Source organism: Vicia villosa, unplaced genomic scaffold, assembly GCF_029867415.1.
Source record: "Vicia villosa cultivar HV-30 ecotype Madison, WI unplaced genomic scaffold, Vvil1.0 ctg.001304F_1_1, whole genome shotgun sequence".
NCBI lineage: Eukaryota > Viridiplantae > Streptophyta > Magnoliopsida > Fabales > Fabaceae > Vicia > Vicia villosa.
The window spans coordinates 19,417-32,127 of NW_026705567.1; the positions used below are offsets into that span (position 1 = coordinate 19,417).

The window sequence follows — 12,711 nt, forward strand, 5'->3', positions numbered from 1 at the left end:
CTCTGTTGAAGGTGTACCGGAAAATCTTCGTTAGTTTCGAATCGGATCTGAGAACGAGAGAGCAAGATTGAGTCGATTGAGAGAAGATTTTAACGGAACAAGAGACCGCGTTGGCACGACGACGGAGATAGGAGTAGTCCGAGAGCTTCGTCGGAGAAGAAGATTGTGAGGCTCGACGGAGAAGTCTTCCGCCGCCGTTCACGTGACAAGAGACGGAGAGATTCGTCGGAGAAGATGAACTTCTCCACCGCGCCGTCGCCGTTGCGTTTGTGAAGAAGGAAGAAGAGAGTGAACATCTGAAACGGCGCAAGGTAACCCTAAATTTGGCCCCTTCCTTATTTTCTTCTATTTTTTATATATTTTTTATTTGTTGTTTCTTTTTGTTAATAATAAGTTTGAGAATAAAATGGAAATTGGATCAAGCAAAACATACATCATGGGCCTGTCACGAAAATGCTTCTCACACCCCAATTTTGAAGCCCATGCGCCATGTGTAGATAGATATAGTTCAAGTCTTTTTACTTTCACACCCCCAGTTCTAGGCAGACTTAGACTTTATTTTAATTCTATTTTCCCTTTACCTTTTGATTCATGAACCAGTTTTAATTGAAACAAAAAATAAATAAAAATATGTTTTAAATAGAATAATGTGTGTAGAAATTTTTGATATTTTTGTTAGATTTTTAGAACTTAGTTTGTTGTTTTTAATAAATCATTTTCTTTCAACATGTTCATTGTGTCTTTAAGTTTGATCGGTTTTGCAAATTAATTTTGTTTAATACCTTAGGAGTAGAATTTGATTGCCATTTTTTGTGTGATATCAGTAGGCTCATATACCATATTGTGTGAAAAAAATAAAAGTTTAATTCTATGTTTTGGTTAGGTTTTCATTAGATTTTCTATACCCGATTTATGTACGTTCCTAAACGGATAACCATGTGAATTTGACCTATAATTTGCTTTGCCTTTATGCAATTGACTTAGTTTCTTTTTGTACATATAAGTAGGGATGTTTAGAGGTCCTAAGACCTGGAGTTGAATTTTTCAAGTCATGTTTTCTTATTTTACTTGATTTTTCTTTGTTACTTGTAAATAATTCCTTCTTTTCCCCGTATTTCTTTTGCATGCATTCGCATTTAGGTTTAGACATAGATACACCCTTTAGATAGAAACAAACATAGGTGGATACCATCGAGTACGATGGACGTGAGGGGTGCTAGCACCTTCCCCTTGCGTAACCGACTCCCGTGCCCTGTTCTCTGGTCGAAAGACCTTGTCCTTGTTTCGAGTTAGGTTTCTGATATTCCTTTCCCTTATGGGATGAATATATTAGTGGCGACTCTGATTCCATTTTTCGCGGTAGCGACAGCTGGCGACTCTGCTGGGGATGTTGATAGACCTGTTGCTGGTCCATCCTTAGTTGAGTCGATCCTAGCCTGCGTTTGTTTGTTTATTTACTGGGTGTTTATTTGTTTTTATGTCTATACCTTGTATATGTTTACATGTTTACTTTTTTGCTTGCATATCATGTTTATTTCTGTTTGCATATCATGCATATGGATTATATTCTGTGTTCCTTGGGGTCTTCTGTTCTGTTTTGCAGGTTGGGTGGGATGTTTTATGAGGTAAAAGGCCCAATACCCAGGCCAGAGTGACACATAGGATACCTAGGATAGAGTGGATAGTCATGACGCCAACAGAATGTCAGGTTCTGTTGATTGCGATCATGAGACCCACGACCAGTTGAGACTCGAATGGGATACCGTTGTTGGCATGTATTTGCAACAATGATGGTGTTTCAGGAGAGTTGTTAACGCTGGAGACCTTTTGACCTACCTTGACCTAGATTCACCTGTGAGTGGGGTGGGATATACATGACAGGTACCGTTGGTGACTATTCTATTCTGTTGGTGACTACTGTTTCTCCTGGTATTCAAAAAGGTGTCGGACCTTTGATCTCATGACATTTGACCTACCGAGGCTTTACATCAGTTATTCAGTGGATTGTATAGTGGTTACTTGGATTATATGGACCTTGATCCCATGCTTTTGCATTGCATAGCATCATTACTTTATCCATTTCATTTGTGGGGGATTCTAAGGTCTATTTCCAAAAAAAAAAAAAAAAAAAAAGAGGAAACGAAAAAAGTAGAAAAAAAACAAAAAAAGTAGAAAAACAAAATAAGATGGAAAAAAAAAGAAAAGAAAAGATACTATATGCAAAAAAAAAAAGAATAAAAGAGAAATAAAAGTGTGTGAAAAGACTTTAGGATTCTCCATAAATGAAGCATGCATTCATAATATCATGCATTTCATGGTTCTATCAGAAGCTTATGGGGGCCCTTTCTACTCAGATTTTGATTTCAACAACAAATTGACTTCTCACCGCTACGTGCTCAAAGATTAACAATGGAACAACTCCGTGAGGACTTAATTCAAATGAGAACAGAAATGGGGATTAACCTGAATCATTGTATGGAGGCTATTCAAGCCCTTGCTGCTAGACACGAAGAGTTGAGACAGGTTTTTCAGAGACCGGATGCAAATGTTAATCTCAACACAGAAGAAGGTCTTGTGAATCAGAATGTCAGAAATACTATTGAGATTCCAATTCCTGTTAAGGAGACTTCGCATCATGAGAATAATTCAGAACTTGAAGCCTTCAGGTTCCCGATTGACGAGTTTGACAGAAGGTTCCACATCCTGGATGAAAGGTTGAAAGCCATGGAAGGTCATGACTCCATTGACCTAGATGCTGCTAGTTTGTGCCTAGTGCCTGGTATTAAGATTCCTGCTAAGTTCAAAGTCCCCAACTTCGAGAAGTACAAGTGTACCACGTGTCCGATAGCTCATGTCAAAGCATTTTGCAACAAAATGGCTCCTTATGCTGAGAATGACAAGTTGTTAATGCATTTCTTTCAAGATAGCCTCAGTGGCACATCTCTTGAGTGGTATAATCAACTCGAAAGAACCAATGTCCGAACTTGGAAAGAACTAGCAGAAGCCTTTGTCAAGCGTTACAAGCACAACAGTAACATGGCTCCGACCAGAATGCAACTCCAAGCTTTGACTCAAAAAACTGACGAATCATTCAGAGAATATGCCCGAAGATGGAGAGAATTAGCTGCTAGAGTTCAACCTCCACTCTTAGAGAAAGAGCTCATGGATATGTTTAAGGATGTGATGGAAAGTCCGTACTACCAATGTTTGGCTGCATGTAAAGCTTCTGATTTCGCAGAATTGGTTCTTGTCGGAGAACGAATGGAGCGTGGTATTAGGAATGGTAATGTCCAAGTTGTTGATACTCCTTCCGAAGTCCCTAAGCAAATGGGTGAAGAGACCAATGAAGTGTCCAATTATGAAGAGGAATCTCTTGATTATTCTCCTGATCATATCTCTTGTCAAGAAGCAGTGGCACTAACTCCTATTCCGAATGACCCACAAATTTGTGCTGCAACTCTCAGTCAGCCTCACACTCAGTTTGGTCAACAGAGGCTTATCCCAAATGATCAATCAGGTCAATATGTGCCACAAAGGCAGAATTATCAGCAGATTCGTCACCAACAAGGTAAACAGAAGCATAGAAGGCCAAAAAGAGTATTTGATCCCATTCCTATGACTCGTGATAAGTTGTTTTCTCACTTGATCAATCTTTCCTTGGTAGAACCAAAGCAGTTGAAGCCTGTTTCTTTCCCGTATCCTGATGGATTCGACCCTAATGTTAGGTGTGGCTACCATGCTGGGGCACTTGGGCATTCGATTGAAGACTGTCAGCCATTCAAAGACAAGGTTCAAGACCTGATTGATTCCAAGGCTATCGCTTTCACACCTGAGTGCCAAATTTGAAGTTCTCCTTTGACTCAGTGGATCTTCTGAAGCAATAAGTCCATACGGAGTCAAGTCTCCTCAACAATGGCATTCATTTAGTTCTCTATTGCATTTTCATTTGTAATCTTTCTTTGTTTGTTTAAGCATTGCTAGTATGTAAAAACTTGTTAATTTTTGAATGAAAACCATAATACATTGTCTATGTTCTTCTTGAAGTAATCCATTCGTTTTCACTCAAAAAAAAAAGTTTTTGGCATTACGATACCAACTTTACTTATATCTTGCTTAGGCAACGAGCGGAGGGAGAATGATGAAAGAAAAAAAATGCAAAATCCCTAATTGTGTGTTTTTGAATAAAACCCTACTGATGATGTACAGGCATTGTTTCAAATCCCCAAACACCGGAGATATAAGGGAGATAGACCCTCGTCAACCCCTTTGAGCCTTGAAGTAGGTGTTTCTTTTCTGATCAGAAAAAACCTTTTTTTTTTAACCCTGGGGCAGGGTAGTGTTCATTTAACTTGATCGAGTGTTCAAAACTCACCAAATGATATACATTCAAGGATACAACAATGGTTATCCTTCCAAAGGTTGAGGAAAATCAAAAATCGTGATGGTTATCCTTCATCTATCAAGATGACAAAAGATGACGATACCACAATGGTAATCCTTCATCAACCATGGAACGAGGCAGTCGAAATCACTTCCAATGAATCAAAGACAATGTGAGGTCACACGACTTGTTCAAAAAAAAAGACAAGCAAAAAAAAATGAATGAAAAGAAAAATGATGAAAGAAAAGAATATGGCAATAAAAAGAAAAAATGATGATGAAATAAAGCGAGAACAAAGTCGTGTGATAATGAATCAAAAGAATAAAAGGTGAGCGACTGCCATGTCCGAAAAAACCTCATTGATTCCTCAACCATCTTAAAATTCCTTGTGAGGGATGAACACTCATGTTGAGTTAATTGAACTTAGGAGTGGAGAACATCACGAAGGGGGTGGGCACCAAATAATTTTGAGCCTAAAAATCCTTTGTTTCAAAAAACCACGAACCCGGCCAAGTTACAACCCTTAAAAGTCCTAATTGAAGTAGGGTTTATTTCGAAAACGCACTCCAATGAGATAGTGTTTACTGACTCTCAATGAAGCGTAACACATGTATGTTGGTATTGTATGCCCGCTTTGCATTCCATTCACAAGAGGTTGTAACCTCATTTCATAAAAAGTTTTAAACTTCAAGACTATCATAGGCTTTGTATTAGAATTGTCATTCTTAGAATTAACATTCTTTTGCATACAAAACATTTGCTTAAACATCAAGGAAGTTTCCATGATGAGAATCCATAAAGAGTTTGATCATGTCAAAGTAAAAGAGACTTGAGAATTCCGTAAAGTAAAAAGCTATCACTTCAGAGATCAAAGCAAGTTGGTTGAATACTCCGTTGAGCAGGAGCAGTGGATACTCTATTTGTTTGATTACCCTAAAAGTTTTGAATACTCTTCTGAGTATGGGAAAGTTACTTCCATGATTTGTGGGATCTTAAGGGAAGTAAACTTAAGGAGTCTGATAAGATGAATATAATCAGGGGCAATCACGACGAGGAATCTCTCTCGTGAGTTCAGCCTATCTGGGGCAATTAATTCGAGGTTTAACCTCTCAAATTCAACCAATCAGGGGCAATCAAGTCGAAGTGTGATCTCTCCAATCCACTTAATCTGGGGCAATCCAATCGAGGAATCTCTCTCAAAATCCAGTCAACCTGGGGCACAATCTTTTGGGAATCATCATTCACTTGTAATGTGACCATCACATAATGAAGAAGTATCATAATGATTCCCCAGCAAGTTACTCTCCCCCAAGCATAGAAGTTTATTTCTCCTGAGACTTTATTCCTCCCCAAGCATAGGAGTTTATTTTTCCTGAGATTTTGTTCCATTTTTCAAGCATAGGAGTTTATTTCTCCTCGAGTTGTCCCAATCCTCCCAACAAGGGTTCCTCATCAATATTTCTCATCCCCAACATGGTGAATTGAGGGAATCTCCTCAAGCTAAAAATTCTTCGAGCTATGGCACATGGTGAGAAGTCAAAATTTTCTTCAAGTCAACAATCAGAAGTGTATCCCGCAAGTCAAAGTCCAATGTTTATTGGCACCCCCACAGAATTCTTAACACTAAGGGGATTCTCCCTGGTGTTTACCTCTCCCGAGGTCAAAGATGAAATTCAATGGAATACTCCCCGAAGGGACCCCAATGATTTTGCTTCTCTATCACACTATTGCCTTTATCTGGCGCATTGCATATAGTAATCGTTGCATTCACATTGCATCTACAAAAATGCGTAGCATTTCCATGAAAATGGAGCATTACGCTAAAGAAAAATTCAAACATGCATCAATGCATAAGCCAGTTTGTGTGCGCTCCAAGGGCACAATATAATATATCCCCAGAAGAAGTCTCATTTTCTCTCTCCAGTGTGGATTGAATACAAAGTCTTTCTTCATCAAGATCATTGTTTCATTGGTTATTTCCCATTTGCAGAGATCAATCATTTGGATAAACCATACTTTGTGTGTGGCAATTCAAGTGATTGTCACTTTTGTAGAATTACACCCGCCTTTGGCCTGAGGGATCCATGTAATTCTTATGCTTCGCAAGCGTCAATGTTTCCTTGCAAATACAGTGTTTGATAACATCTCCAATAAGAGTCTGGTCATTACTAGTCTTCTTGCAGTCAAGTCCAATGATTATTGGCATCCCTTTCAAGTCCCGTGGTTATGGGCATCCTTCGGTCAGGTCTAATTTTGATTAGTCCTCCCCATTCAAGTCCGGTGGTTATCGGCATACCCCTTCAGATCCAGTTGAGTTTTCCAACCCTCGTGTTGTGAATCCTTTGCTTTCCGACCCTCGAGTCACCAGTTTTCCAACCCTCGTGTTGTGAATCCTTTGCTTTCCGACCCTCGAGTCGTCAGCTTTTCAACCCTCGAGTTGAGAATCCTTTGCTTTCCGACCCTCGAGTCGTCAGCTTTTCAACCCTCGAGTTGTGAATCCTATGCTTTCCGACCCTCGAGTCATCAGCTTTTCAACCATCGAGTTGAGAATCCTTTGCTTTCCGACCCTCGAGTCGTCAGCTTTTCAACCCTCGAGTTGTGAATCCTATGCTTTCCGACCTTCGAGTCGTCAGTTTTCCAACCCTCGTGTTGTGAATTCTGAGTTTCTGACTTTTAGTCTTGAGTTTTCCAACCATCGAGTTGTCAGTTCTGAGTTCCCGACTTACGAGTCATAAGTGTCCAAACCCTCGAGTTGTGGACGTTTGTCATATACTCCCCAAAAAGTTTCATGGCAAACCAATCTCTTGCACTTGCCTGTTGCAAATAGGCATTACAATGCTTCTTCTTTCCTTTGAGGAAATCCTACGGGAATATCATACAGTTACTTGTTGAAGCTTGTTAAGCGGAGGCATCCAAAAGAAAAAGAATAATACAAACATCCGTCACCTGGAGCGCAAATTTTCTGGTACTTTGGTATTTAATCTTCTTCTACCTTGAATGTTCGAAAGGCTAACGCCAATCTCACCTTCAGGTTTAAGATGATTAAATAGGGGCAGCTGTTGCACCCCAAAATTTGCCCACATATTTATTCCTAACTGGCTTAGACTTCTCATTTCATGTGCATCTTCATTAGGTCATCTAACACTCATGCATTCATTTAATCAATAACATTGATAAGGGATCAAGGATCATGAAACAAATCAGGGTCTCATATAGATTTTGGTACAAGCTTATTTATTTCTTAAAAAAAAAAGCTTTATACTTTATCAGGAGATGAATTAATGGCCAGATGTTTCTTCTTATGATTAATAATTTCTATGTATGGATTAGTTCCTAAATTGGTAGGAGGCTTGTTTGATTGCATACAAAGTATTGTCAAAAGGGATGTTGGTGGATTTCCTTTCTATCAAGATAAATTCTATTCTCATAAGGGTTGCTTCAATTACAAGTTGACTCAAATGTTGAGAATTAAAGCTAGAAGCCCATCAAGAAGTTCATTCATGTTCAAATATTTGATCTAGCTTCTAGATGTGATCGAGTAAGCCAAGGTCAATTCATGTGGTTTTTTGTTATTCAAGTCAAGCCCACAAGAAGAACATCAGTCAACAAAACCAAAAGAGAACTTGAATTTTGGAAAGAAAAAATACATGTTCAGACTTCATGTTTGAGAAGGATAACCTTGCATTACAAATTCAATACATTTCGAAGACTTATTTCAACCCAATTACAGGAGAGTTTTCACAGTTGGAGCACATTACAATCCATCACAGTGTTCATTACACCTTAAATTTATCTTTCTAATTTTTTAAATCATATTCACCCATTTCACATTCATGTAGCTATGCACTACCAAAGGGGATAACAGAATTTCAAACTTGCAGTGGCAGCCACAAAATCAGCCATTGGGGTCCATAAAAATCAGTTCATACAATTCAGAATCCTTTGAAACAGTCAACAAAAAATACATATCATGTCATGTACATCCATTTCAAAGTCAAAAATACACAAGTTTATACTAAACATCAGTATTCCTAATCTCCATTCCAAATCATATTCTACAAAAGGAAGTGTTTCAAGTATTCGGCACGCCGACTCCTTAATTCCGTAATTCCGTAATGCCGCCTCAAGCCTTTCATTCATCTTCAAGTCATCCCAACACACCGGGCCTGCATTAAAGAGAATAAAGAGTTGTCATTCAAAACCGATTCAGTATTACATTAGAGTTCATATTGTGCAGCCAAGAACAAATCAAGTCACAACAAAATTCAGTCACAACATGGAAAAATCCCTAGCAACCTACTGCAAGTCTCAGCCATAACATAATCCTAATCAACTAACTGTCTAAACCAGTCTTTTAACAACCCTATAACTAACTAACAGTCACCATGTTTGCTAACAGTTCCAATCCCTTACTGTTTTCCCAAACTAACCATCTATAACAAACTCCCTAACTAACTTTTGTAACCACTTTTCCTAACCTTTTTAGCCCTCCAACAGAATCCCTCTAAACCTTCACTAACCAATAACTGTCAATTAACACTAATCCCTCCAAACCCTCTTTCAAATTTCACTCTCATAACTAACTTGTAACCACCTTCTAACAACCTAACTACTAACTGTTTTGCAACTAACCTATAACAGAATTGTGACCAGTTCATAACTAATCTCATAACTACCCAACGAATTCATAACTTCCAAACCTAACAGAGGCAGTTAACTCCCTAACAGAAACCCTGAGATCCTAACAGAATTAACAGAAGAGCAATGGGAAGAGAATAGAACAGAAAATCAGTAGGAAACTCACTGCTATGAATCAGAATCTCCTCCACCATTGTTGCTCTAGACAATTCACTTTCATCTTGAAACTCCACCACTTCCATCTTCACCATCCATCAAAATTCATCCTTAGCCATTGCTCATAAATCTTCAGCACTCTCAGAACTCATCACCATTTCATCACCATTTTTCATCATCTTCAAATCACCATCACTCTGCTTCAATCGCTACCACTTCATCTTCGGTAGGAGGATCACATCTCCAACTTCCATCGCATCACCTTCATCACATCATCAACAATAACGCATCCCGGCTTCACCTGCAACAACAGCGTGTTCGTCACCAATCATCATTGCAAACAGAGCCGTGACATAACACGCATCAGAAAGCGGAAAAAGAAATACACGAGGATGAATCGAAGAAGATGAATTAAAGGACACAAGGGCGTACCTGAGCGAGTTCCTCTGTTGAAGGTGTACCGGAAAATCTTCGTTAGTTTCGAATCGGATCTGAGAACGAGAGAGCAAGATTGAGTCGATTGAGAGAAGATTTTAACGGAACAAGAGACCGCGTTGGCACGACGACGGAGATAGGAGTAGTCCGAGAGCTTCGTCGGAGAAGAAGATTGTGAGGCTCGACGGAGAAGTCTTCCGCCGCCGTTCACGTGACAAGAGACGGAGAGATTCGTCGGAGAAGATGAACTTCTCCACCGCGCCGTCGCCGTTGCGTTTGTGAAGAAGGAAGAAGAGAGTGAACATCTGAAACGGCGCAAGGTAACCCTAAATTTGGCCCCTTCCTTATTTTCTTCTATTTTTTATATATTTTTTATTTGTTGTTTCTTTTTGTTAATAATAAGTTTGAGAATAAAATGGAAATTGGATCAAGCAAAACATACATCATGGGCCTGTCACGAAAATGCTTCTCACACCCCAATTTTGAAGCCCATGCGCCATGTGTAGATAGATATAGTTCAAGTCTTTTTACTTTCACACCCCCAGTTCTAGGCAGACTTAGACTTTATTTTAATTCTATTTTCCCTTTACCTTTTGATTCATGAACCAGTTTTAATTGAAACAAAAAATAAATAAAAATATGTTTTAAATAGAATAATGTGTGTAGAAATTTTTGATATTTTTGTTAGATTTTTAGAACTTAGTTTGTTGTTTTTAATAAATCATTTTCTTTCAACATGTTCATTGTGTCTTTAAGTTTGATCGGTTTTGCAAATTAATTTTGTTTAATACCTTAGGAGTAGAATTTGATTGCCATTTTTTGTGTGATATCAGTAGGCTCATATACCATATTGTGTGAAAAAAATAAAAGTTTAATTCTATGTTTTGGTTAGGTTTTCATTAGATTTTCTATACCCGATTTATGTACGTTCCTAAACGGATAACCATGTGAATTTGACCTATAATTTGCTTTGCCTTTATGCAATTGACTTAGTTTCTTTTTGTACATATAAGTAGGGATGTTTAGAGGTCCTAAGACCTGGAGTTGAATTTTTCAAGTCATGTTTTCTTATTTTACTTGATTTTTCTTTGTTACTTGTAAATAATTCCTTCTTTTCCCCGTATTTCTTTTGCATGCATTCGCATTTAGGTTTAGACATAGATACACCCTTTAGATAGAAACAAACATAGGTGGATACCATCGAGTACGATGGACGTGAGGGGTGCTAGCACCTTCCCCTTGCGTAACCGACTCCCGTGCCCTGTTCTCTGGTCGAAAGACCTTGTCCTTGTTTCGAGTTAGGTTTCTGATATTCCTTTCCCTTATGGGATGAATATATTAGTGGCGACTCTGATTCCATTTTTCGCGGTAGCGACACTCGGCTATATTGTTAGTGCAGTTGAAATATAATCTGGCAGTGAATGGTGAATGTCCTCCTATAGGAGAAATGATCACAGCTCCGATGCCATTGCCAAGCGCATTAGAGGCTCCATCAAAAACCATAGTCCATCGGGATCCTGGCTCGGCTCCTTCCTCCGGTCCTGGTTGTTCGTAGTCAGTAACTAGCATAATATCTTCATCTGGGAAGTCAAAGTTCAATGCTTGATAATCATCCATTGCTTGATGATCCAGATGATCAGCTACCACACTTCCTTTGATTGCCTTTTGCGAAGTGTACTGGATGTCATACTCTATTAAGATCATTTGCCATCTTGCTATTCTTCTAGAGAGAGCAGGTTTTTCGAACACATATTTGATAGGATCCATTTTGGAGATCAGGAAAGTGGTATGGTTTAGCATATACTGTCTTAGTCGACGAGCCGCCCACGCCAAGGCACAACAAATTTTCTCGAGCAGTGAGTATCTTGTTTCACAATCGGTAAACTTTTTGCTAAGATAGTAGATTGCATGCTCTTTTCGGCCAGACTCGTCATGTTGCCCCAGTACACACCCCATTGAATCTTCTAACACTGTTAGGTACATTATCAGAGGTCTTCCTTCCACTGGTGGTAACAAGATTGGTGGTTTTTGAAGATATTATTTGATCTTATCAAAGGCTAATTGACATTTGTCGTTCCATCTTTCCACTTGATCTTTCTTCAATAATTTGAAGATTGGCACACAAGTAGTAGTCATATGGGCAATAAATCTGGCGATGTAGTTTAGACGTCCCAAGAATCCTCTGACTTGTTTCTCGGTACGGGGTATGGGCATTTCTTGAATGGATTTGACCTTGGCAGGATCAACTTCAATACCCTTGCTGCTGACGATGAAACCTAAGAGTTTACCGGATCTTACTCCAAAGGTACACTTGTTCGGATTCAGTCGCAATTTGTACTTCTTAAGTCTGTCAAACAGCTTGTGCAGATGACCCAGATGTTCTTCTTCGGTGTTGGACTTTGCAATCATATCATCCACATAAACCTCTATTTCCTGATGAATCATATCATGGAACAGAGCTACCATTGCACGCTGATATGTTGCTCCTGCATTCTTTAAACCAAAGGGCATCACTTTGTAACAAAAGGTTCCCCAGGGTGTTGTGAAAGTTGTTTTTTCCATGTCTTCGGGCGCCATCTTGATTTGATTATAACCTGAGAATCCATCCATAAAGGAAAATACCTTGCATTGTGCAGTATTGTCAACCAGTACATCGATGTGAGGTAAAGGGAAATCATCTTTGGGGCTTGCCGGATTCAGATCTCTGTAGTCTACACACATTCTGACTTTCCCGTCTTTTTTAGGCACAGGCACGATGTTAGCTATCCATGGAGGATAACTCACAACTTTGAGAAAACCAGCGTTGAATTGCTTCTCAACCTCATCTTTGATCTTCTTGGACATGTCGGGCCTACTTCTCCGCAGTTTCTGCTTAACTAGAGTGCTTCCTTCTTTGATCGGCAAGCGATGGACCACAATATCGGTATCGAGACCAGGCATATCTTCGTAGGACCAAGCGAATATCTCAACGTAGTCTTGTAACATTTGAATCAGTCTTTGCTTGACACTGTCTTCTAAATCAGCCCCTATCTTGACTTCTTTCTTTTCTTCGTCACTGCCCGGGTTGATAACCTCAATTGGCTCTTCATGCGGCTGTATAG

General features: G+C 39.1%; 1 long non-coding RNA gene across 1 annotated transcript; it reads right to left on the bottom strand.

Annotated features, from left to right (window-relative positions):
• Window positions 1–8,283: 8,283 nt before the first annotated feature.
• Window positions 8,284–10,151, bottom strand: LOC131634476 (uncharacterized). The gene is made up of 3 exons (XR_009293548.1): window positions 9,608–10,151; window positions 9,186–9,476; window positions 8,284–8,547 (listed from the first exon to the last, which is right to left on the bottom strand). It is a non-coding gene; the product is annotated as an uncharacterized LOC131634476 (long non-coding RNA).
• Between the last annotated feature and the right edge of the window lie 2,560 nt (window positions 10,152–12,711).